Source organism: Pteropus alecto, unplaced genomic scaffold, assembly GCF_000325575.1.
Source record: "Pteropus alecto unplaced genomic scaffold, ASM32557v1 scaffold7, whole genome shotgun sequence".
NCBI lineage: Eukaryota > Metazoa > Chordata > Mammalia > Chiroptera > Pteropodidae > Pteropus > Pteropus alecto.
The window spans coordinates 27,015,983-27,039,239 of record NW_006494614.1 but is presented as its reverse complement, the minus strand read 5'-3'; the positions used below and the strand labels follow the sequence as shown (position 1 = coordinate 27,039,239).

Genomic DNA, 23,257 nt, shown 5'->3' with positions numbered 1-23,257 from the left:
CAGAATATTATTATTTTGCATCGATGAAGTCTTTATGAGATAGCTGAATTTCTTTGGGGAATAAATACTGTTTACCATTTCTCTTTGCTGCCCAACTAATAGAAAGTTTTAGGTCTATCTCACAGCTAAAGCCCTGGCCAAACACAAAGTGATTAGGAGATTTTAATGAACACATCGTTATCAGAGCAATAAAATATCGAAAACCAGACACCAGAGCAGTCATGTGTTTGAATGACAAATAAAACAGAACAGTTAAAATTTCAATGATGTGTTTAAACAACTTAAAGTAGAACTATTTTACACAAATTACAATATTGGGTTCTTTCTGAGAACATCAGTCTTGTATGTAATCATAGATCTGAAATTGACTCTATGGGGAGCTCTCTAGAAGACCATTTTTAAAATTTAAGAGAGACAGAAAACAGCATGTATTATTAAGGGTATGCAATATTAAGAACTAAAGCTTTGAAATTCTTGACATAGAGATGACATAGAGATGAGTAAGCTCTCTGGCAATTACCAGCTGTGTGACCTTGATAAATGATGTAAGTTTTACAATTATAAATATCCATAAGTTTTCTTTCACCTATAGTTTCAGGATTATATAAGAACTAAAATCATAAGTCTATTTTGAGAATGATTTTAAATAAAAAAATAATTGTAAAAATGTACTTACACTTTAGTATAAATATTAGGATACTTTTTAAGTGCTAGTGATTTTTTGTGCTATTTTTATTGTGATTATTGTTATTGATATTATTAAGTGAAAAAGTAACACTGTTGAGATGAATAAGTTAAATTCCTATCTCCATGTGCTAAAATTCTCTAAAAGAAACTTCTTGCTATTCTTTATAATCATCACAAAAATATATTATCTAGTGCTATAATTAAAATAATTGAAATAGTAATATTGAAAAACTATCCTATAAAGTAATGTTTGGGGATCAAAAGAGTAGAAAAAATGATGACTTACTGATTACAAAGTGCCATGAGTAAGGATATATTTTTATATTTTTAAAAGTAAAAATGTATTGAGAAATACATTTTCTCAAGAAAAATATTTTAGTGATATTGTATATATTGTGGTTTAAAAATAGTAAAAAGATACTTGTTTGCAGAAACAGAAAGAACTAGGTAGTCTAAGAATTCTTTCAGCATAAACATTTAAAATAATAAACAAATTTATAGTTTTGGGTGCATGCATGCATGTAGGCATATGTGTGCGTGTGTGTACACATACCCAGACAGAATTTACTTTATTTTATGGATAGGCAGAGCTGCAGGACATCCTTCAAAGGGTGCTAAAACTAAAGAGTAAATATTTGATGTGAAACAGAATATGTACATAGTTTGAAAGTATCTCCCATTTAACTTGCTAAAAAGGGGAAATATTTTTCAATAGAGAAATCTAATGCAAAGTGATCAAAGTCCATGGCAATGTTGGGATGAACCAACTTCATGTACCACCTAAAGGTCACAGCATAACTAACATAGTATTACTACTAAGAGGGCATAATCTAAACCAGATCGTGTATATAGATAGATAGATATCAGATAAACCACATTGAGGGAAATTATTCAAAGTATATGGTTTATATTTATCAAAAATTAAAGTTGTAAAAGATAAAGAAAGACAGATAAACAATTCTAGAACACACAACTAAATGTTTTCCAGGAATGGATCTTGGAGAGAAGGATAGGGGAGTGAATTAATTTTTCAAAAGGATTTTATTGAGATAATTGATAAAATTTGAATAAATCTATATATTAGATAAAAGTTTTGTATGGAGTTTAATATCAAATGTTAATAATTTACTGTGATTATATAGTTGATAATTCTTGATCTTTAGACATACAGAAGTATTAAGAGTAAAGAATTAAATATCCGCAAATTTTCTTTGATGGTTCAGGAAAAAATGCGTGTTTGTGTGTGTATTGTTTTTCATTTTGAGATAAATTTCTGTTACTGGGATGTACTGATATACATGTACTCCAAGTGTATTGGTAACAATTAGACTTTAGCAGTATGTTTTAAAAGCTTACAAATTTGTATTTATTCTGACTTAGCAATTTTCATGCCAGGAATTTGTTCTAGGAAAGTAAGTGTCAAAAAGACAAAGATGAACTAATAAGAACATTTGTAGTAGGCAGAATTCTAAGATGCCCCACAATCATGTATAATCTTTTCCCCTTGAGTGTGAGTGAAATCTGTGTCTATGATGAATTATCACTCTGTGATTATGTTGCTATATGGCTGTAGGGAGATTATTTGGAGTTAGCCTAACCCAATCCCATGAACTCTTTAAAAGCTGAATTTTTTTTTTTTTTTTCTGACTGGTCACAGAAGAGGCAGAGAAACTCACATGGAGCGACCCAGAGAGGGAAAGCAAAAATCCACACTGTAAACACGGACACCATGTGGTAAGAACCTCAGAGTGGCACCTAGGAACTAAATGTGTTCCTTGAATTACAGAAAAATGGGACTTCAGTCTCACAACTACAAGGAAATAAATTCTGGTAACTACTAGTGAAATTGGAAGAAGACCCCAAGTCCTAGATAAGAATTGCAGTTCCAGTGTTATTTTTGACAGCAAGTAACTAGAAATTACCTATATGACTAGCAATAAAGAACAGGTAAGAAAAATATGACATGGTATACAGTAATTAACTCTCATGTTTGAAAGCTTATATACATACAGCCTATGTGAGAGCTGTGTATACAATTCTGTGTATGTGCATGTATTTTTTACATACGTTTATATATTTTTATATTTCATCTTGTCTTGGGTTGAATTGTGCCTCTCAGAAGAGATATTTGAAGATATTACCCCAGGATCTCAAAATGTAACCTTATTTAGAAATTAGGTCTTCGGCAGATATATTCAAATTATGATAAAGTCATTATAGCAGGCCTTAATCCATATTACTGGTGTCCTTGTACAAAGGGAAAATCTGAACTCAGAGACAGATATGTACAGAGGGAAGATCATGTGAAGACACAAAGCTACCACCATCTACAAGCCAAGGCATATCTGAGGTTAAGAAAAGTTATGGAGAAATATGGAATTTGCTCTCACCATTCTCTGCAGGAACCAACACTGCCAACATCTTGCTTTTTTTTTTTTTTTAAAGTAAGTTTATTCGGGGTAACATTAATTAATACAATTATATAATTTTCAGGTGTACATTATCATTTGACATCTGTTTATTCTATTTTGTGTTTACCACCCAAAGTCCAGTTTCCTTCAGCTACCATATTGGACTCTTAGCCTCCAAATTGTGAGATAACATTTCTGTTGTTTAAGACACCCAGTTTGTGGTACTTTGTAATGTCAGCCAAGAAACTAATATGCATCTTTATATGTTCATGTTGATGGAACTGCAACAAAATTTAATAAGGACTATCTCAGTAGCTGGAAATTTATGTAGGTGGCTTCTAAAAATGAAATTGTCAGTATTTAATCATGTCTGACTTAATGTGGCAGTTTTGTATGTTTCAACCTTTTAATTTGTTTTACATTGTTTACACTTAATATTTGAAGTTTTCATAATAAATATATATTACTTTCATAGCTAAATAAATTTAATAATAATTTCAAAAATTAAAACTCTCTTCAAATCAGCAAAGTTTGGGGTTATTTATATTTTTATAGATGTTAAATAAAATTAATAACCAACTTGAAAAGTCATTCTCTTTTTTATATTCCTTTTTTTTCATTTAGTCTCCTCATAGCTACCCTGTGACATTTCATAGTTTATACATTATTTGCATATGTCAGGTTTTAATTTGAAATATTAGATATTGCATGACTAAAAATAGCAGTCTTTTGAAGAAAATACTACTGAGAGATTGAGTAGTCAGAAAATGCACAAAATTTTCTTACAAAACTTCAATTCATTGTCTAATAAATTGACATTTGCAAAGAATATCATTGTCTAATAAAATGACTTTTGCAAAGAATATTTACATCTGCTAATGATTCAGTGAGTCAATAATCATTGAAGGATTCAGTGAAAGCTAAAACTTTGCTTTGAAACATGCTCGTGGTGTCTAGTGGGAAAGATAGACATCAAACGATTATAAAAAATATATGAGTAGTCTTATGTTGGAAAACTTACATGAATTATGTGGAGCTAACAAAGTCGAAAGTGAGAAAATCCCTTTGGAAGAAGTGATTTGTAAGGTGAAGTCTTCTAATTTATGCACAATAAGTATGAACTAGCTGCAGAGAAGGCTGGGCGTTGGGCTGTATAAAATGTTGATTAAAAACAAAACATAAATCATTGAACATAGTTCTGTGATCTCCATTAAAACACCCAAAGAATGGTTATGATGCCATTGTCTGTTAAATACTTGACTTCTTGTGACATCAATCTTGATTTTTTAGAAATACTTTTCGAATCTGCATTTTCTGTCAAGAATCAATCTCATTAACTGCTCCACTCCAAATGGCCACTTCTGTCACTGAAAATTTATATAGGGACAGCTATACATTATTAACAAGCTATGAAAAGTCACTGGCTAAATGTCACTAAAGCTGAGATATAGCTGCACCTTGGGATTCATATAGCAAACAGTTTAGTTTTAATCATCTTGGACCACAAGATGTCTTGACATTTGAGTAGCAACTTTTTCCTCTTTAACTTGCACTAGAATCGGGCCTCTATTATATCAGCCATAATTCTCAGCTTAAACTGTGATAGAAAGTTTTACCTTCTAAATTAAAAATGCAAAAAAATATCAGTCCATCAAAGACATTATCATTTATTTAATCAATGCTCACCTGAAGCTTTCTCCTCCCTTCCCCATTCTCCCCAAAAATAGTGAGCATGGGCAGCTATAAAAAAGAATCTTTAAAACTGCCAGAAAATTTTGAGCCAATTGCATTTCTGTTACATTAATACCTACAAGAAATGACCTTGCTCAACCACATTAAGATAGATAATTGATTTTACTATGGTATTTTTTATATTGATAAAATAAGTAGGTTTTATACTTTAAAAATATACATTCAAATCTTTTTTCTGCTCACTGTCTAAAAATATCACCAGGGCACTAATTTATGGTGACCTGAAAATCTAAATTTATTAAGATTTAAAATATCTGGTACATGATATTATGAATTTAAATTTTATTAAGAGTTACCATTTTAGCTTTTTATTTTGGACCAGTCATGACAGCAATATAAAACATATGATTGTTTAAACTAATAATAATCAGAAAAATGTAAAACTATCATACCAATAAAGAAAATGGTCACCATCAAAATTCTAATATAACTCGGGTTAATAAAGTACATTATATAACTTGTGAGAAAACATATATACCTCTTATCATTCATAATTTTACTATGTATACAGGGCAGCAAGCTATGGATAAGCAATTATTAGAAGTATTTACCTTGCTCCTCTATTTTCAAGTTATCAGGACATAGAGATATTTAGCTATAAACTTTGCTTCATGTGTATTTCATTTTATTTTAAGAGGGTAACACATAAATAACTGCAGTCTCTGCATAAAATTTAACCATGAAATAAATGGAAATATTTAAGAACTTCATAATCTGGAAATATCTAGATTATGTAACTGAAAAAAGAAGACTTCCTCTGTACAGAGGTGCCAGGAATCTAGAAATATAAGTTCACTATTTCATAGCACCATGCTTTGTTTTTCACAACTAAAACTAAAAAAATAAAAGTTAATGGTCAAACTAACTCTCTTTTCACAGGTCTCTGTTATTGGACTTCTATTTTATTTAAATATATATGATAAAGTCATTTATAATAAGTATAATAAATTTATACATGGAAATAAAAGTAGATGATGGAGTGTAAAACTGGGCACAACATTGTTTCCTAACTGTTCTATGAATGTTGACACTTAAAATTATAAATTAACAGAATTTCCACTTTTATTTTGACAGGAAATATATGTGATGAGAAGTTGTCTATGGTTTTGACAAGTTGAAACCTCCACTTTTATGTTTGCTTTTATTTCTTCTTTATTTACTGAACAATATTCAAGTAATATTCCCTATTTGTATGTATGAGACGCAATACTAGGTTCCTTACAATGATGAACGAAACAGATGATGCCTGCAGAGATTAGTCAAATAGGGAGAGACAACTAGAATCACAGAAAATAATAAATGCTACCATGTTCTACAATGGTGTCTAACGGGAGAAAAGTCTTGTTTTCTGGGTGGTTGGGAGGTGGGGAGAAAGGCTGTCCACACCTATTCTTTTGAGAGTGAGTAGAGAGACAATTATCCTGGAACAATAGCCTGAACTTAGGTACACCAGAGTATATAGTCAACTACGCCAGCTAAGTTCTGAAAATCTTTCCAGGATCTGGGTGTCTCAGTTGGATTCTCCAGGAACAGACCTTGAGCAAAGAGTTTCAGTGGAAATGGTTTTGGGGGAGATATAGGAAAAAAAAACTAAATTTGAGTAAATTGGTGGAGGGAAAAGAATGCAGGAAATGAAGTTTGCATTATTAAGTCAATTATTATTAAAAGGGGTGATTAGAGTTTATTTTTCTGGGGAAACTGATCAACCATGAAAACCACACACTTCAGAATTATGCCACCTGATGGGGTAAAGAAGTTAAGGTATGCACACTCAACTCTAGAGCATCAGTTATTATGGGCTGCATTCTGGATTGGGGAGATTCTGATGGGGGGGAAGAGTGTGAATTCCCAAGAATTTCTGTTCTGCCATAAAGAGCACATTTTTTAAAGCCCTTAGGCTCATAGGTACAAATATAGGCAACTGGAAAATGACTATGGCAAGTTGAAAAGTAAAGATCATAGCAGTGTAAGTAGGACACTGACAGCATCTGGTAGAGTCAGCTAAAATTACTTGCATCAGTTTAGATTATTAACAATCACAGACTTAGTTGGTTTGTAGATTTCTATCAAGAAGAGATAAAAATAATTTCTGTTCAGTGGAAACAAATAACTTTAAAGGTATCATTTATTGCTCTGTAGGACAGTGAACGTATCTAAACTAGCAATGGTATTCTTAAATGCCTTTATTACCCACCTATAAATATATCACTCTTCAAATGCTCTATGAACTAGGCTTAACATCTTCAAGTTTCTCTGATTGAGTTGAATAAAATACTTTACACTTATTTGTTTATTTTTGCATTAGAAAACTATTTATACTATCTAAAAATATAATTTAATTAGTCTGTGGCACATATTGAGTACTCTATACTCATTTTAAGTTTTGAGAATAATTACTCTGAAAATTTTCTGACAGGAGCAGAGATTTTTTACACCTAAACATACAACTACCAGGCAAATGTCTACATCTAGTAGAGAAAAATAGCTCTTCTCAGGAGAGGGAGATATTTTCTTACTTTTTAAAAGAGTCAATTAAACATACAAATTGAGTTTTCCAAAGAAATAATAGAAGTAGGCTTTCTCAAAGTACTGACATTATCTTACTAAAAATTCACTAAAATTTTAGTACTAATATATACTTGTAAGATTAAAAAAAAAACAAAAAACAACTATATTCTAATGAAATATACCATTACTAATAAGGGAGAATTTCTCAGTTTTCATTCTTATTAAGTCACATGAAAGCCTCAGTGAGGAAGTATTTAACTGGATACTACTTCATGTTTCAACAACATTAATTGGTCAGTTAATAAATTTTCAAAGCATTGATAAGTAAATTGGTCATAGTAGGCTAAGTTATGCTGTTTGAATAAATATCTCTAAATCTCAGGAGGCTTAGAGTAAGAAAGGCTATTGCTTGCTTATGAGAAAAGTCCATCAAAGATCCACCAGGGCTGTACTCCTCCATTATTGTCCTCACTCTGGATCTAGATTGGAACATCACTAATAACCATATTAGCAAAAGAAGTGGGCTCTGCAAAGTTTTATACCAGCATTTAATATCTTCTTTTAAAGAGATACATCATTTCTAGCCAAATTCATCAGCCAAAAACATTGATGCTTTACCACGCAAACAGAAATACAATCATACCAGGTGCCTAGAAAGAGGAAAACTGAAATATTTGGCTAAAAGAACTAATGTGAACCGCTACATAAAATGAGGTTAATATCTATACCTGTATTTATAATCTATATCTATTCCTATGTCTATTTATTTGTGAGTCTGAAAAAAATACACTTTAAAATTCTCATCTTTGTATATATACATAGCTGAGAATGTATAAACATGCTACATCTGTGATAAAATAATATAAATCTAAAATTTTCATAAATGATACTATTTTTTTCTGAAACAGTGTCCATTTTAATAATGTTCTCACATTTATAAAATATTGTACTTGGAGTTTTCAAATAATTAATAAACTCAGAAATATACTTTTAATAAAATAGTAAGATATTGTTTCATGAGTAAAGGAGGAATAAACAGAGAAAAAATACAGTGAAGGAGAGATGGTAAAAGCAAAACATAATTAAATTATAGTAAGTGCCTTGCCTAAGGGATTTATCCAAAATTGGATTTCAAGCTATTATAGTCTAAATCAAATTTAGCTTTACTTAGGTAAAGATTTTTTTTTTCTCTTTTAGACTGTATTTTAGGTTCCAGAATTTGTACAAAATTTAGAATCAAAGAAAAAGCCCTGGTCACTATCAATATTTTTATATTTAGCTTTTTGGATGTTTCAAAGTTATTATTCTAAAAGCACATTTATGTTAAATTTAAATATCTTAAATTAATGGGTGTTAATTATGTATAAAAATTTAAAAGAAATTTGGAAATCATTATTTTCTTGATATAAGTGTACAGTTAACATCCTTTTGCTTTAATTTACCCAATTATCATCAACCTTTTTTGTGGTAATAGACCTTTTCTTTTTGACCATGCTGATCTCCTTCTCTGTGGCTCACATGAGGCTATGCTATTACTGTTTCGTTAAGTTAGGCCACCAATATTTCCATATTTACTAACATCTCATGTACTTGTCTTTCCCTTACAAAGAGAATGCCCCGATTCCCTTACCTATTACCCTATATGCTGTTTCCCTTCAGCTTTAACGGAATTTGTACTCACTGCTTTTATTTTTTAATTTTCCATTTACTCCTCAATCCATGATAACTTTCATCTGTAATTCCAAGTTTAAATTGCTCTAATAAAAGAACCAAATCTAATAATTATAAAAGTCAGACTCTTCTAAATTCCGACTTCTTTTTGAGATTTTATCAAATAGATCAATCTCTCTTTAAATTTCAATTTTCTGCTATTCCAATATTTTACTACTTTTTCTTTCACTGTTTCAAGTTCAATCATCCACTTCTTAAATGTTGTCGTCTCATTGGACTCTAGACTCTGTTTTCTTCTTTTCCTCTTCTATAAGTTCTTGTAAGTAACATCACCTCCAAATAAATGTCATTTATAACCAACATGACAGTGATTCCAAACCTGTGTTTCTAGAGCATACTGCTCTCATTGAATTAAAATTAAACTTATATGTTTAGATGTCACTTAGTTATCTCCACATGGATGGTCTACAGATATTTCAAAAAGAACCTATATAACACCAAACTACTTATCCTACATTTCCCAACCTAATTCTATCTATTCAATAGGCTGTATTAAGTGATTTTTACTTATTTCATCAGTCAAGTCCTTTGAGACTGTTTGACATATTTCTCAAACCTTTTCTCAACTTTACCATACTTACTACTAAATACCCTCTTTCCAGGAGCACATTAAACTTTTAAACTTTTTTCCAGTTTTCTGTTCCTCTATTCTAATTTTCATCATCTTCAAAAAGTTTTCTGATGTCTTCTCTTTCATGAGAAATCAGCATTATATTACTCCCAGTACCCTAGACTGTAAATTCAGTGCACTAGATTAAATGATTTGTAATCAACAGAAGGGCCAAGGCTAGAACATAGATTCCCTAAATTCTAATTTCATGCAACTTTACCTTATAAAATAAAATAGATACATTTAAGCTAAATATTTCATCAATTATTTACCTTCAAGAGACAACATTATCTGTCACATAATACTGCAAACTCATTCCTAGGCATAATTATTTTTTCCCAGATCCTTCTCATCCTCTTATTTTTTCTACATAGGAATTTAACTGGGTGAATATAAAGAACATCTATATCTGTCTGGAAAAAAGACTGAGATCCTAGACACTTAATCTTATTCATGTACTGCATACCTCAGCGTAGTGTGTGTGTGTGTGTGTGTGTGTGTGTGTGTGTGTGTGTGTGTGTGTATGATTATATATATATATAATCACCATAGTATTCTCCTGTATAGTACCCAAGAGGTAAGACTGCTGAGATGGGACACAGATGAAGTAGATACTAGTGGTTAAATGGCAATTTGTGAGAGATTTTTTAGAGAAGCTAGTAATAAGGAAGACAAAATAATCATAGCCAAGAAAAAAATGAAAATATAACGATCAGGAAAGCAGAGCTAATTATTAGACATGAGATAGCACCTGAATTTAGATACCAAGAGGTTAGACAAGAGGAAATAATAGAACAAATTTGAGGTAGAATATGAAAAGTATAGAGATATGGTTTGTATTAAGGACAAGGATGATTCAAGAATATTGAAAGATCATTTAGTTTCTTTAATTGTGAAAAAAAAGAAAAGCCCAGATATAATCCTCCCTAATTTTTCTTCCAGATCTATTTCTATCTGCATTTATTGATATTACTAAAAGTTTTAGTAGAAAATATAGTTGTGAGCATATAAACAAAATTTCATATCTTCCTTTCATAAGTTGAGAAGCACAGCTAATTCTATGAAATCAGGAGAAAATATTTAAAATAATCAAGTATAATATAAGAGCATTTGTTGGAAAAAAGCACTAACTATATCAGTGATACTCAGGTAGAAGTGATTGTGTTCCTCCAGGGAACATTTACCATTGTCTAGAATCCTTTTTGATTGTTACAACTTGGAGAATAAAAACTAGGGATGCTTCTAAAAATTTTACAATGTGCAAAAAGTCCCTCATGACATAGAATTATTTGACGAAAATATCAATAGTTCTGAGGTTGAGAAATCCTAAACTGTATGACAATGAGCAATTCATTTAACTTTAACCTAAAATGAATATTTAATACCTTTCTTATGGGTTTGTGGGTGTTAAAGGAGATAAGAAATATAATAAACTAATGATAGTAACTCACACAGGTTATATTCTCTGATATTTACTGCAACTATGTTGAAAATCAATAAACAAAGACAGGACCTGGTTCCATAGTGTAGTGGTTAGCACATCTGCTTTATATGCAGAAGGTCCCGGGTTTGTGCCCCAGTGGAGCCCCAGTCTATGGTCTATGGCCATGCCACCCTGAAAAAGCCTGATGACTGATCTCAGAAGCTAAGCAGAGTTGGGCCTGGTTAGTACTTGGATGGGAGACCACCTAGGAAGATCAGGTTCTGTAGGCATAAATAAATATGTAAATAAAAGATAACAACAAATTTCAATTAAAAAATACACTTGTAATTAACAGGTAAATCCTTTAGAATACAATGTAAATGAGGATAGTAAAATATGAAAACTTGTGGGATATTAAGTTTATAATCAGGTATATATTTATGTCGTAAAATACTAATAACCTCAACCCAAAGCAAGTTAAAAAATGAATCCAATGCAAGAAGTTTAAAAAGGAAATTCTGTAGAAGTCTACATAATTAAACAATAAAAATAAACACAGTCATTAATGAATAGAAGGGTTTAAAAAGAGTCACATTTTAAAATATGTAAGTACTGTTATGTATAGCGACCTGGACATGACCCACAAAAATATTTAACGATCTTAAAAATTCAATTACAAAAGACAGAGACAGGACAAATAAGTGATATTCATCTAGAAGACATCTTTTCTTAATAAGTAATAACATCTTTTCATAAAAAAAGTGTCACTTTTAATTTTTAACAGTTATACATTCTAATATATATTTTATATTTATATTATATTGGGCAAAAATTATAGGCTACTATTCTATATCCATAATGATAATGTAGTTTTCCATGATTTAAATCGAAACATTCTTAATATTTTATTGTTAAACTTTACATATCTGCTTTAATATAGAGATAACTTTATTATGCTGAGATAGCATCTTTATATTCCTCATTAGCATTTCCAAATGATGTACTGTGGAATCTTATCATCATGATTACTCAGTTTTAAAATTTGATAATAATCTCTATCTAGTAATTTTGCTTAAGAATTAAATGAGTTAATATATATAAGAAATTTAGAACAGTGCCTGGCATATATTAAACATTGAATAAATGTTTAACATAATCCAAGTGTCATTGTCTCTATTGATTTTATTGCAATATTTAAAAATATTAAATCATTCTATCTTTGAATTAATTTTATTCATTATGATACATTTTAATGTGCAATTGAATTTATTTATAATTTTACATTTATAATTGTGTTTGATTTTGCCACATTCATAGTTTGGTTTCCAAACTAGATAGCTCAGGAACATAAATTAGGAGACTTCTATATTTTATATGCTCTAGATCAAATTATATGTATGGAAAGTGGCTGTTACTAAGCTTGAAATAACTCATGTGAAATTCTCTTGTCTTATGTTCTTTTTTTTGTTGTTGGATATAATGCTTTAAACTTTTTAATTGTCCTTCATTTTGATATTCCATTCAAATTATTTTTTCATTATGACAACTTTATTAACTTGTATTTTTCCTGAGTATTGAACATTTTTGGAGATTTTCAAGTATCTAATATTGTTTAACTTTTTTATACACTAAAGGGGTTCACTGATCACCAAGTACAAAATGACAAAATATCTACACTACAATCTGCCATTATAAAATTCCAATATCTGTATATGGGAGAAAATTCTAAACACTTCTAGGAAACAACATGTTAAATAATTGAAACTAAGAATAACAAACGACTTTGAAACATAGCACTTTTATCAATATTATGAGGTAAATATTTCCCAAATTGAATGTAATCAAGTGTAAGGATAAGGATGTATTTAGATGTCAAAGGTTTAGAAAGAAACTGACCTCTCATACATCAATTTTTTTGGTTGCTAATGGAGAAATGCCAAGAAAAGAAATCATATAGATATCCAGTCCAACTGACCTCTAAGAGGTTAAAAATCAAACAAAGAAGCATTGGTAGGTTATCAGGTAGTTTAATATTGCAAAATTTTGAGTAATTCTAGACTCTAGACCCATTCTAGCATGATAAGGATGATGTCGAGGACAAAACAAAATAAAAAGCACTTATTCTATTAGAAAGGTTAAGATACTAAAATATTAAACATTAAAATAACTAGAAACTAATGTGGTAAAATAGGAAGGACAATCTATAGGAAAGGAAGGAAAAAATTCAAAAAGAAAGATGGAAAGAAGTCAGGAGCTCAGAAATGGGGCTCAATTTCTGAGTTTCCTAACGATATGAGTAAAAATACATCACAATCACTGGAAAAGTTGTTATTCAACAATATTATTGGTACATTCTTAATGAAGGTTATATTAGAGCCTTACATTTTATCATACACCAAAATCCAAGAATTTAAAACCAAGTGTAAACTAAAAGAAACAAATCAAAATGGAACAGATCTGGAGATTTTTTTTTTTTTAATATGAAAGAACTTTTAAGTATAAAAAGCAATGGAAGGTATCATAATGAAATTCCTAATAGATCAGACTAATATATATTTTTAAATGGCATACAAACCATTAAAAAATGCCAAATAGATGGAATTGATAGAGAGAGGCTCTGTTGCATCAAAAGAAAAATATATTAGGTTTAATTAAGAAAACTATAATTTATTGAATCAGCACATTGGGTAAAATAAAAAAAAGATACAGATCAAAGCATTCTATGGAAAGACAAACACAACAGGCAGAACTACAGAATACCTATATACTTGCAACCAGAAAGCTAGTTTGAGGCCAGAGTATTCAACGAATTGACATTAAATTTTGAGGAAAGCTGAATTACTCAGGCAGTAATCTATGTGGCCCTAAAAAAGTAGCTTTACCTTATGATGATACTATAAAAAAAATCCATGAATCATGCATAATGGCTAATTTCAACTTTAATTATAGGTAGGTAAAAACATGTAATTTAAATTCACCTCTGTGAAAAGCCCAAGAATTCAGAGTAAAAATAATGCTCTAGACCAAGAAAAGAATAGGAGGAAAACAATCTAATTTTATCTAATAGGGTTAAACAAACTCTTCTATGAGGGTACATGAAGCTACAAGTACATCTTGTGTTTCTCCTGTTGGTTTTGTAATAACCAAAGACAATAAATTAAGTAGCTTTAAATCCACACTGCCCCATCTATTTCACCTAATAACACCCAGAACTTACAAATAGCATTGTCCATTCTCCAAGAGGATATGATTGTTCTCAACACCTCTTGCTATTGCAGCGAAGTGAGTAATGGGGTAGACTAAGGTTAAATAAAATTAAAAAACATAGAAAATTATGTAAAGATATGCAATAAACATGACAAACAATACATGCATGTGTGTAATTAAAAACCAAACAGAACCTTCCAAAAAGCAAGCAGACAACAAAAGTTATGAACACTCACAGGAAATAATACAATTAGTCAGTAGATATAAATACAGATTGAAAGTCACACACTTTAAAATAGTAATGAGAGATCCTTTGGAATGGGGTTGGAGGGCTCTTTCTTCTTATTTTCTAACTATCAAATTGTCAAGGTTTTATATAAAAATATATCACAATAGAACAAGATAGGATGGGGATCATATGGATGTATAACACACACTTTTTGGTTGTGAGCTCTCCAGATCCTAGTTTATTCATCATTTCACCAAGATTGAGTAAGCTATTGTGTGAACAGTACTTACACAATAAGCTAATTAAAAGTACAGCATTCATGGGAGTTCCAGTCAAAAGGGCAGGGTAGGTAAACACTGTGCTTGCCTCCTCCCATGATTGCATTAAAATAACAGCTAAATTATAGAACAATCAACCTGGAGGACCTGAAGACTGGCTAAACATAATTCCTATTTATATAAAGAAGAGGCACATCAAAACTGGTAGAAGGGGCGGAGACATGAAATAGGCTGGCCTTGCCCCTGCGTGTGGTGGATGAGAATTGGGAGGAATATTTCAGCTGCAGAGCTCTCTGTGGAGTGAAAGGTCCCAAAACCACATGGGGATCCCCGACCCAGGGTTCCAGTGCTGGGAGGAGTCCCCACAAAATCTGGTTGCAAAAATCAGTGGGAAAAGAAAAGGAAAAAAAAAAAATCGGCGGAGTCCCCACAAAATCTGGTTGTAAAAATCAGTGGGAAAAGAAAAAGACAAAAAAAAATCGGAACTCTGAAGTCTAGAGGAGATGAAAGGCTACTGGAAACTCAGACATCTTCTTAAAGGACCTGCACACAGACCGACTCTCTCTCAGGCACTAACCCTGGGCTCTGGTGGAGGGACAGCAGCTCGGAAGGTGCCAGAGACATACTGAGAAGAACTGAGTTGTGCGTCTTCAGGTTAAGAGATAGAGGGATAGCCGCTATTATCTCTGTGTGGAGCCCTCCTCCTGTTCAGCCTGTAGGCAGGTGCCATCATGCCTGTGTTTGAGCCCTCCCCCTACATGGCCAAATCCGAATCTGCATTGGTCTGGTGAAATCCTTTCACTCCACCCCAGGGACTCCCTGGGACCCATTCCCACCCAACTTGAGAATTGCTGGAGAAATATTACTGGCTAAGCAGCTATCCCTGCCCAGCTATCTTGGCAGGAGACTTTTTAGCAATGATTAGAAGGCCTTGGTTCACGTACAACTGGAGACATTTTGAGTGGCAGGCAACTAGTCCTGCCTAAGTTGCAGTTTCTTGAACCAATCTTGGGGATCTGTGATTTCCCAGGAGGATGGCAGCTGTCCATGGTGTGATGTGAGACTTCGTGAACAGTGATAAACTCAGCACTGGTACAAAATCTGGGTCTGCACTAACCTGGGGAGCAGCACCCACTCTACCCTGGTGACTTCCTGGAACCTTGCTTCATTCACTTCCATACCACCTGCGACTCCTTCAGCTGCCTAATATTGCAGGCAATTGATAGGCATCTTTAGACCTTGGAATACCCTGGACCTTTGGCTAAGTTTCTCCAGGCCTAGTTCTGGTGGCAGCCAGCTTCAGTTAACTGCATGGCATCTCCCCCATGCCTTCAGGTCCAGCACAGGTAGCAATCAACTGCAGATCACTTTGTAGCTCCTATCAGGTAGCCCCAGGCAGTCACAGGTAGCAGCTGACCTTGGCCTGTATAGGGATCTTTCTCAAGGGGCCTTAGAACCAACACATCCAAAGGCTGATATCCAATCTTAATAGATCACCACCCAATTAACCCCACGAGCAGCATACTTTAAGGGTGGTCTCAACAGGCAAAGGAATTTGCTGGAGTGAATTCCACTCCATAGGGCCAGCCCCCACACAGCAGATCATATTCTGTGGGTGTGACCAATCCTCACAGCCAGTCAGCCTGAGAGTCAGTCCCACCCAATGATGTGCCAACAGCAATAAAGGCTTAACTACAACAGGAGAACACACACAATCCACATTAGGAACAATCCTGGAGCACCCAGTGCAGGTAACCAGGGAGACTGTGCTACATGGCCACAAAGGACATCTACTACATAAGGCCACCCAGTCAAGGCTGGGAGATGTAGCAAATCTACCTGATACATAGAAGAAAATGCAGAGAGGCAGCCAAAATGAGAAATCAAAGAAACATGTCCCAAATGAAAGAACAGGGAAAACTCCAGAAAAATAACTAAATGTAATGGAGGCAAGCAACCTTCCAGATGGAGAGTTCAAAACACTGATTATAAGTATGCTCAATTTAAGGAAAGGATAGAGATCTCAGTTAGAACTTCAACAAAGAGATAGTAAGCATAAAAAGGATATAAAAATCATAAAAAAGAACCAGTCAGAAATGAAGAATATGATAACTGAAATGAAGAATACACTAGAAGGAATCAACAGTGAATTAGATGAAGAAGAGAACTGAATTAGCAATTTAAAAGAAAAGATAGCAGAAAGCACCCAATAATAATAGCAAAAAGAAAAAAAAAAGTGAGGAAAGTTTAAGGGACCTCTGGGACACCATCAAGTGTAACAACATTTGCATCATGGGGGTACCAGAAGGAGAAGAGAGAGGGCAAGGAATTGGAAATCTATATGAGGAAATAATGATGAAAACTTCCCTGACCTGGTGAAGGAAATAAATATTCAAGTCGAAGAAGCAAAGAGAGTCCCAAACAAGATGAACCTGAAGAGGCCCACACCAAGACACATTATCATTAAAATGCCAAAGGTTAAAGACAGAGAGAATCCTAAAAGCAGAAAGAGAAAGGCAGCTAGTTACCTATAAGGGAGCTCTCATGAGACTGTGAGCTGATTTCTCAACAGAAACTTTGCAGGCCAGAAGGGATTGGCATAAAATATTCAAAGGGATGAAAAGCAAGGACCTACAACCAAGACTACCCTACCCTGCAAAGCTATCAATCAGAATTGAAGGTGAGATCAAGAGCTTCCCAGAAAAGCTAAAGGAATTCATCATCACAACCCTATATCACAAGAAATGTTAGAGGGACTTCTTTAAGAAGAAAAAGGAAACAAATATAGATGATATAGATATAGAAATAGAGATAGAAGATAAAATGATAATAACTATGTAGCTATCAATAATCACTTTAAATGTAACCAAATTAAATATTTCAATCAAAAGATATAGAGTAGCTGAATGGATAAGAAAACAAGATTCATACATATGCTGTCTATAAAAGATCCAATCTAGGTAGAAACACAAGCACAGACTGAAAGTCTTTGTAGGGTTCCCTTATTTACATAATAAAATTTGGTTTTCTTCTGTTAATCTGTCTTATGTCAATTTAATTAATAGACCAGGCAGAAAAACCTAGAAGGGTAGAGAAAAAAATTTTCCTCCCCTATACTATCATTCTAAGAAGGCTAAAATAACAGGTCTTTAATTATTAAAATAAAACAAATCTCATTAAATTTATAGACAGAAACTAAATTTGTCATAAATATATTTTTTGCTTTAAAAGTATAGAAAAGTACTCATTACCTTAAAACTGTACTTCATAATAAGGCCCGCTAGGTTGTAGAGAGAGGAAAAGATTATAATATTTATCATACATGCTTATCATATTTGTTTCTTCAAATTACTTTTATGTGACACAACTCACTCCTCTTTTTCAGTGTCTTCTGTCCCTATTTATGGGGACCAACTCCCACTAAGTCTTCTAGCTAGATTCATAATTATTGAAAACTCAGTTTGCTACTCTGGCCATCATGTTTATCCCATTTATTCAGCTGAAAGAAATCACTTATTTTGCATGTTGTAATTGGAGCTATATCTATGTATATAGGTAGAGATATATAGATTAGATAAATAATCTTTCAGACAGTCCTTTCCATGACCTTCTTCCCACTGAATGAAAGCTGAATATGCTACCACAAAATATTCCTCTTTGGCATAAGAATCATGTTAGGCTGATTATTTTTAAGAAACAGCAGACACAGGGAAATCTCTAAAAACTGAGAAGTTACCCTTTTATAAGAGATATTTACATTTGTAAGGGTAATCTCCATTTGTAAGAAGTAGAGGAAGAGAAAAATGACTAGGTCTCCAGAGATTCTATTCAATGAGGATGGCTATGACAAATCTGCATAGCAAAGACACCCTTCTTACTAGCTTTTTCTGGTAACCACGCCTCCTACCATTTTTCTTTCCTCTTTAGCTGAAGATGGTATTTAAAGGTGACAGCTTAGACCATTTGGGAGTTACTCAGTGTTCCTGGGTGTATTCCAAGCATGCAGGAGAAATGCATGCTGTTAACCTTTTTTTTCTCCTATTAATCTGTCTTTCATTATAGTGGGGTTCTCAACCAAGAACCTAGAAGGACAGAGAGAAAATTATTTTTCCTCCAATATACCACACATTAGATTATAATTTATCTAAGGGTGAAGATTATTTCATATTCGATATATATTCTTCATAGCACCCAGTTATTTCACATATACTTTTCTTATAAATTATTGAGTAAATAGATAAATGAACTAAGAAAAAATGGTATTGTAATGGTATTACAAGCAACCTCTAGTTCTATTCCATGACTATTTTAGCATGTTACATGCATGTTATATTCTGGGAATATCAAAAATAATAACACATGTCTCTGCCCTCAAGTAAATTAGAGGAGAACTCTCAAAATATCTTCTAAATTAGTGTCAAAAATGAGAACTCTCATATTTGAACATAGCCTTAATGGATTTATTGATTTTATTTTATTTTTTAGAAAACAAAGTGAAATGAATTGGTTTATTTCAGTTTGAGACATATGTAAATGAACCTTCCCAAATAGGATTAAAAATAGTAGCAGCTATAACAGAATTTAGGTACTGCCTATGTAGCAATCTGACATTATTTTACAGATTATCTAAGATGCTAGAGAGTTAGTATAAAATCTCATCTAATATTGAAACTTTATTTTTAACTGTGGTCTGTCCCTTTCCCTCCTTGTTCAACATTCCAGTTAAGTTTTAACCCCGTGCCCACGGCCTGGCAGGAAAAATAATGTCTTAAGCCTGCAATTTAGAACTGGTCATTTAAAATACAAAGGCTAACTGACATGTTTGTGTAAGCCTTTGTTTTGCAGGACCTGGACAGGGATCATTAACCATGAAGAAATAAAAAAGTCTGTAACCACCTTGAAACCAATGACTATGTGGCAGACATCATAGGACCAGGAACCACATCTTAATTCCTGAACCCCTTCTCACTTTTTGATGGCTTATATACTCTTGTCACAGAAAGCCTTCAGAGAGCATGTTTTTTCTTTATGCTCTCTTATGCACAAGTCTCTCTCTCTCTCCCTCCCTCTCTCTAATAAACTATCTGCTCAAATTTATTCTGAGTTCAGTGTTCATTTCTATGACATTGAGACTCAAGAACTTTTTTTCTTTTTTGAGTTTGCTAACACTGGGAGTTGCAAAAGGACTTAAGAAGCTTGAATGGATATAGTATGCATATTATCTGACCTGAAAAGGATGAAATTCACTGTTGAATGTTAAAAAAAAGAGAAAGAAAAAAAGAGAGAGAGAAGAAAATAAGATTTCAGAAAGAAAGTTGAGCTAAGAGAGAAAGCTCTAGGAGGTGAATATGTGTAAGAATTTAGTCAACAATTTATTGACTAAAGGGTTCTGAACCAGTACTGTGAGAAGGAAAACCAAGGAGGAGGAGAAAAGTTTTGAGAAGTGACTGCGTGTGTAATGAAATGAATCTCCCCTAATGTTCTTTAAGAGACACAATTAAGTGTTGCAATTCCTTTTTAATTATGTGGGAGCACTGGTCCATGCTTTAATAAATGCAAATCTCTGCAGAGACACGGTCATTTGGACCTAGGGGATTCCTAAAGGTTACATGTATTTTACTTGTTTTTAAAATATCATTTATCTTGGTTTTACGCCCTTTTAGAAAGTTGAGAGTGTGAGTGAGAAACTGTTCTGCAAGTTTAGGGTACCGAAGATTGGGGTTCTGCAACTGGAAGAATATACGAGGAGCCGTGGGCAGATGCAACATAGCTTTATTCAGGCATAGCAGGACACAGCAAGGCACAGCAGGCACAGTACCAGCTTCCTCTCAGCCTGCACAGGTGGGGCTGTTCTTATAACAAGGTGCATAATAGTGGCTTAAGGCCAGGTACTATAATCAATCACAATCTACAGGTTGTATAGGATGCTATATGTAGGGTCACCTGGGACACTATAACTAAGGCTGCCCAGAAACCGCACAGCTTGCTGGAAAGGAGCCTGACTATCCATTGTTTGTCCCTTCACCCAACAGAAACACTTTCACAATAAGAGTTGGACATTAATAGTAAAAAATAAGAAGGTCAGGTTTGCAAAATGTTACTTAATCTGTAGTATTTAATTTTTCTTACTGATCAAGTCAACCTTACTGTCTCCTTCAGCTTGAGGAAATTTTAGGAAAGTTTCGTCTTCACTCTAAGTCTCCATTTTCTTAGAGCATTTACTTTAGAAACTTGTAAGTGTAAATTCTTTTTTTTTGCTCTTTTGGGATGTAAACATTTTAAAAATTCTCTTGCCAGTTTTACATTTTAGAATTATCTTTCTCAAGTATCTGGGAACCATCCCTTTGAAATGTAATCATCAAGTACGATAATGCCCTATGCCTGGGTATCTGTGAAAGTGTAAGGGCCTAACTTCAGTTGGTGTCTTGCTTCCACTTGCTCATTCCCTGGCCTACACCACTTTGATCCATCATTTTACTCAGAAGCAATGCAACAGCATCCACAGATGGCAATTTTCCATGATGCATTCACATTAGCCTATTATGCAGGAAGGCAATACCTTTTTTTTTTAGCTGCAAGTACCTAAAATTTCAGTTCTTTTTTTTTTCTGCCATGCACTGTGTATTCCTTGATGACTTTGAAAACTAAACTTTCTTTTTCTTCTTCTAGACTAGGATTCTAATTTAGGTATAATGGGATTTGAACCTCCCTCAAGCCTTTTAAAATATTCAAGGGAGGCATAAAAGAAATAGCAGAGAGACATTCACTTTTTATTACTCTGTATGATGAGGATATTGTACGGCACACATACTAATGTAAATTCCTCTAAAATATATAATTTCCACCCTTTTATTCTCTCATTGTTCCCTTTCCACGATCAATTTGGATTCCTGGGACTTTACACAACTGAACTAAATAGCTTTTCTGAAGCTGATGTACCTTGGTCTTTTGAATTCAGTAACTATAGACTAGATAGAAGCTATAAGTAATAAATTTCTCTTTGTGATTCTTCCTGACAATAAGAAAAAAAAAATAAAAACATTAATTTAACTTCTCTGGTTGAACTTAAACCAAGGACTGAAAAGTAGATGTGTCTCATACTATTTACTTTACTCCTACTGCCCTGTAACCCTTACAATGAAATGAAATATTGGCAGGATCCTAAAGCTTATTTGAAAGAAGAGCTTTCATATTTAGGAAAAGTTATAAATCCATGGCATTAAAATTTAGAAATATATCTTTTCAATTTCTGCAGGGCTTATTTCTCTATATTTAATCTTGCTCTTCATAAAGCTATATTAGGGGAAGTATTTTAACTTTAGAATTTTGTCCTTTTTTTAATTCAAAAATACAGAATATGCAAAACTTAAATGGCAAGATTTCAGATTAAAAATATTATTACATACATCATTATTTTGAGAAACTCCCATAGGCCCTCCTCAACCACCATGCAGGTAAATATGGTACAGGCATGACGGGGCAATGATTTTGATGGGACATGTATGAGATGGAAGATGCAAATTATTTATGTTGACCATAGAGACAGCATAGTATAATTGAATTATGATAATACTAACTCCATCATGTGAACATATGCTAAGAAGCAACATGTTCAATTACTATTTGAATACATTATCTGATTCTGTCTCTAATAAAATATCCTAGTATCACAATTTCATAATGACTTGAAACTTTGATGTACTGCTGCCAGGAGCTACAGAAATTTTGAAAGTCACCCTCTAATTCTTTTGCCTGTGACAAAAAATCCTTTTGCTGATTATTAGAGTGAGTTAATCTTATAGTTATTCACACTATTTATGATAAAGCTTCCTCTTCAGAATCATTAAAAACAAATTGACATCTCCTTGATGTGATATTCACTGATGAGACCAGAAATAATCAGAGGTAATGATTTATATGTCATTAATCTCACTGCTGGTTTTAAGGAAGCCTAGTAGAGTATGTCAATGTCTAAAAGCACATTTATACAATGCTGCAACACAATAGTCAACATTAGGAAAAAGTAACAGCTAAGTAAATAGAGAATTGTTCTTTATCCTAGGAGAAAGGATTGTTTTTAATACAATATCATGTAAATTAAGTAATGAATACAATCCATGTTCTATATCTTGCTACAATTTAAGTACTTAAAAAATGTGTTGACATGTAACTTACAAAAATACCATGAAGCAGCCCATACATTTCAATTATCAAAAATCTTAATAAAAAAAAATACTGATGACTTTTTTGACTAGTGATTCAGAGAAATGTTCTATAAAAGTTGCATAGAGGCCTCTGAACTTTAGTAAATATTTAAAATCTATTCTCATTTGGTATTATGAATTTATCCCTCTCTTTTATTGGCAAAAGGAAGGAGTAATACAAATATCCTTAGGATGCTTGACCTTTTAAGCAGAGGTC

General features: G+C 32.8%; 1 pseudogene; it reads left to right on the top strand.

Moving 5' to 3' along the window:
- Window positions 1-11,296: 11,296 nt before the first annotated feature.
- Window positions 11,297-11,412, top strand: LOC112474950 (annotated as a pseudogene).
- Window positions 11,413-23,257: the final 11,845 nt, after the last annotated feature.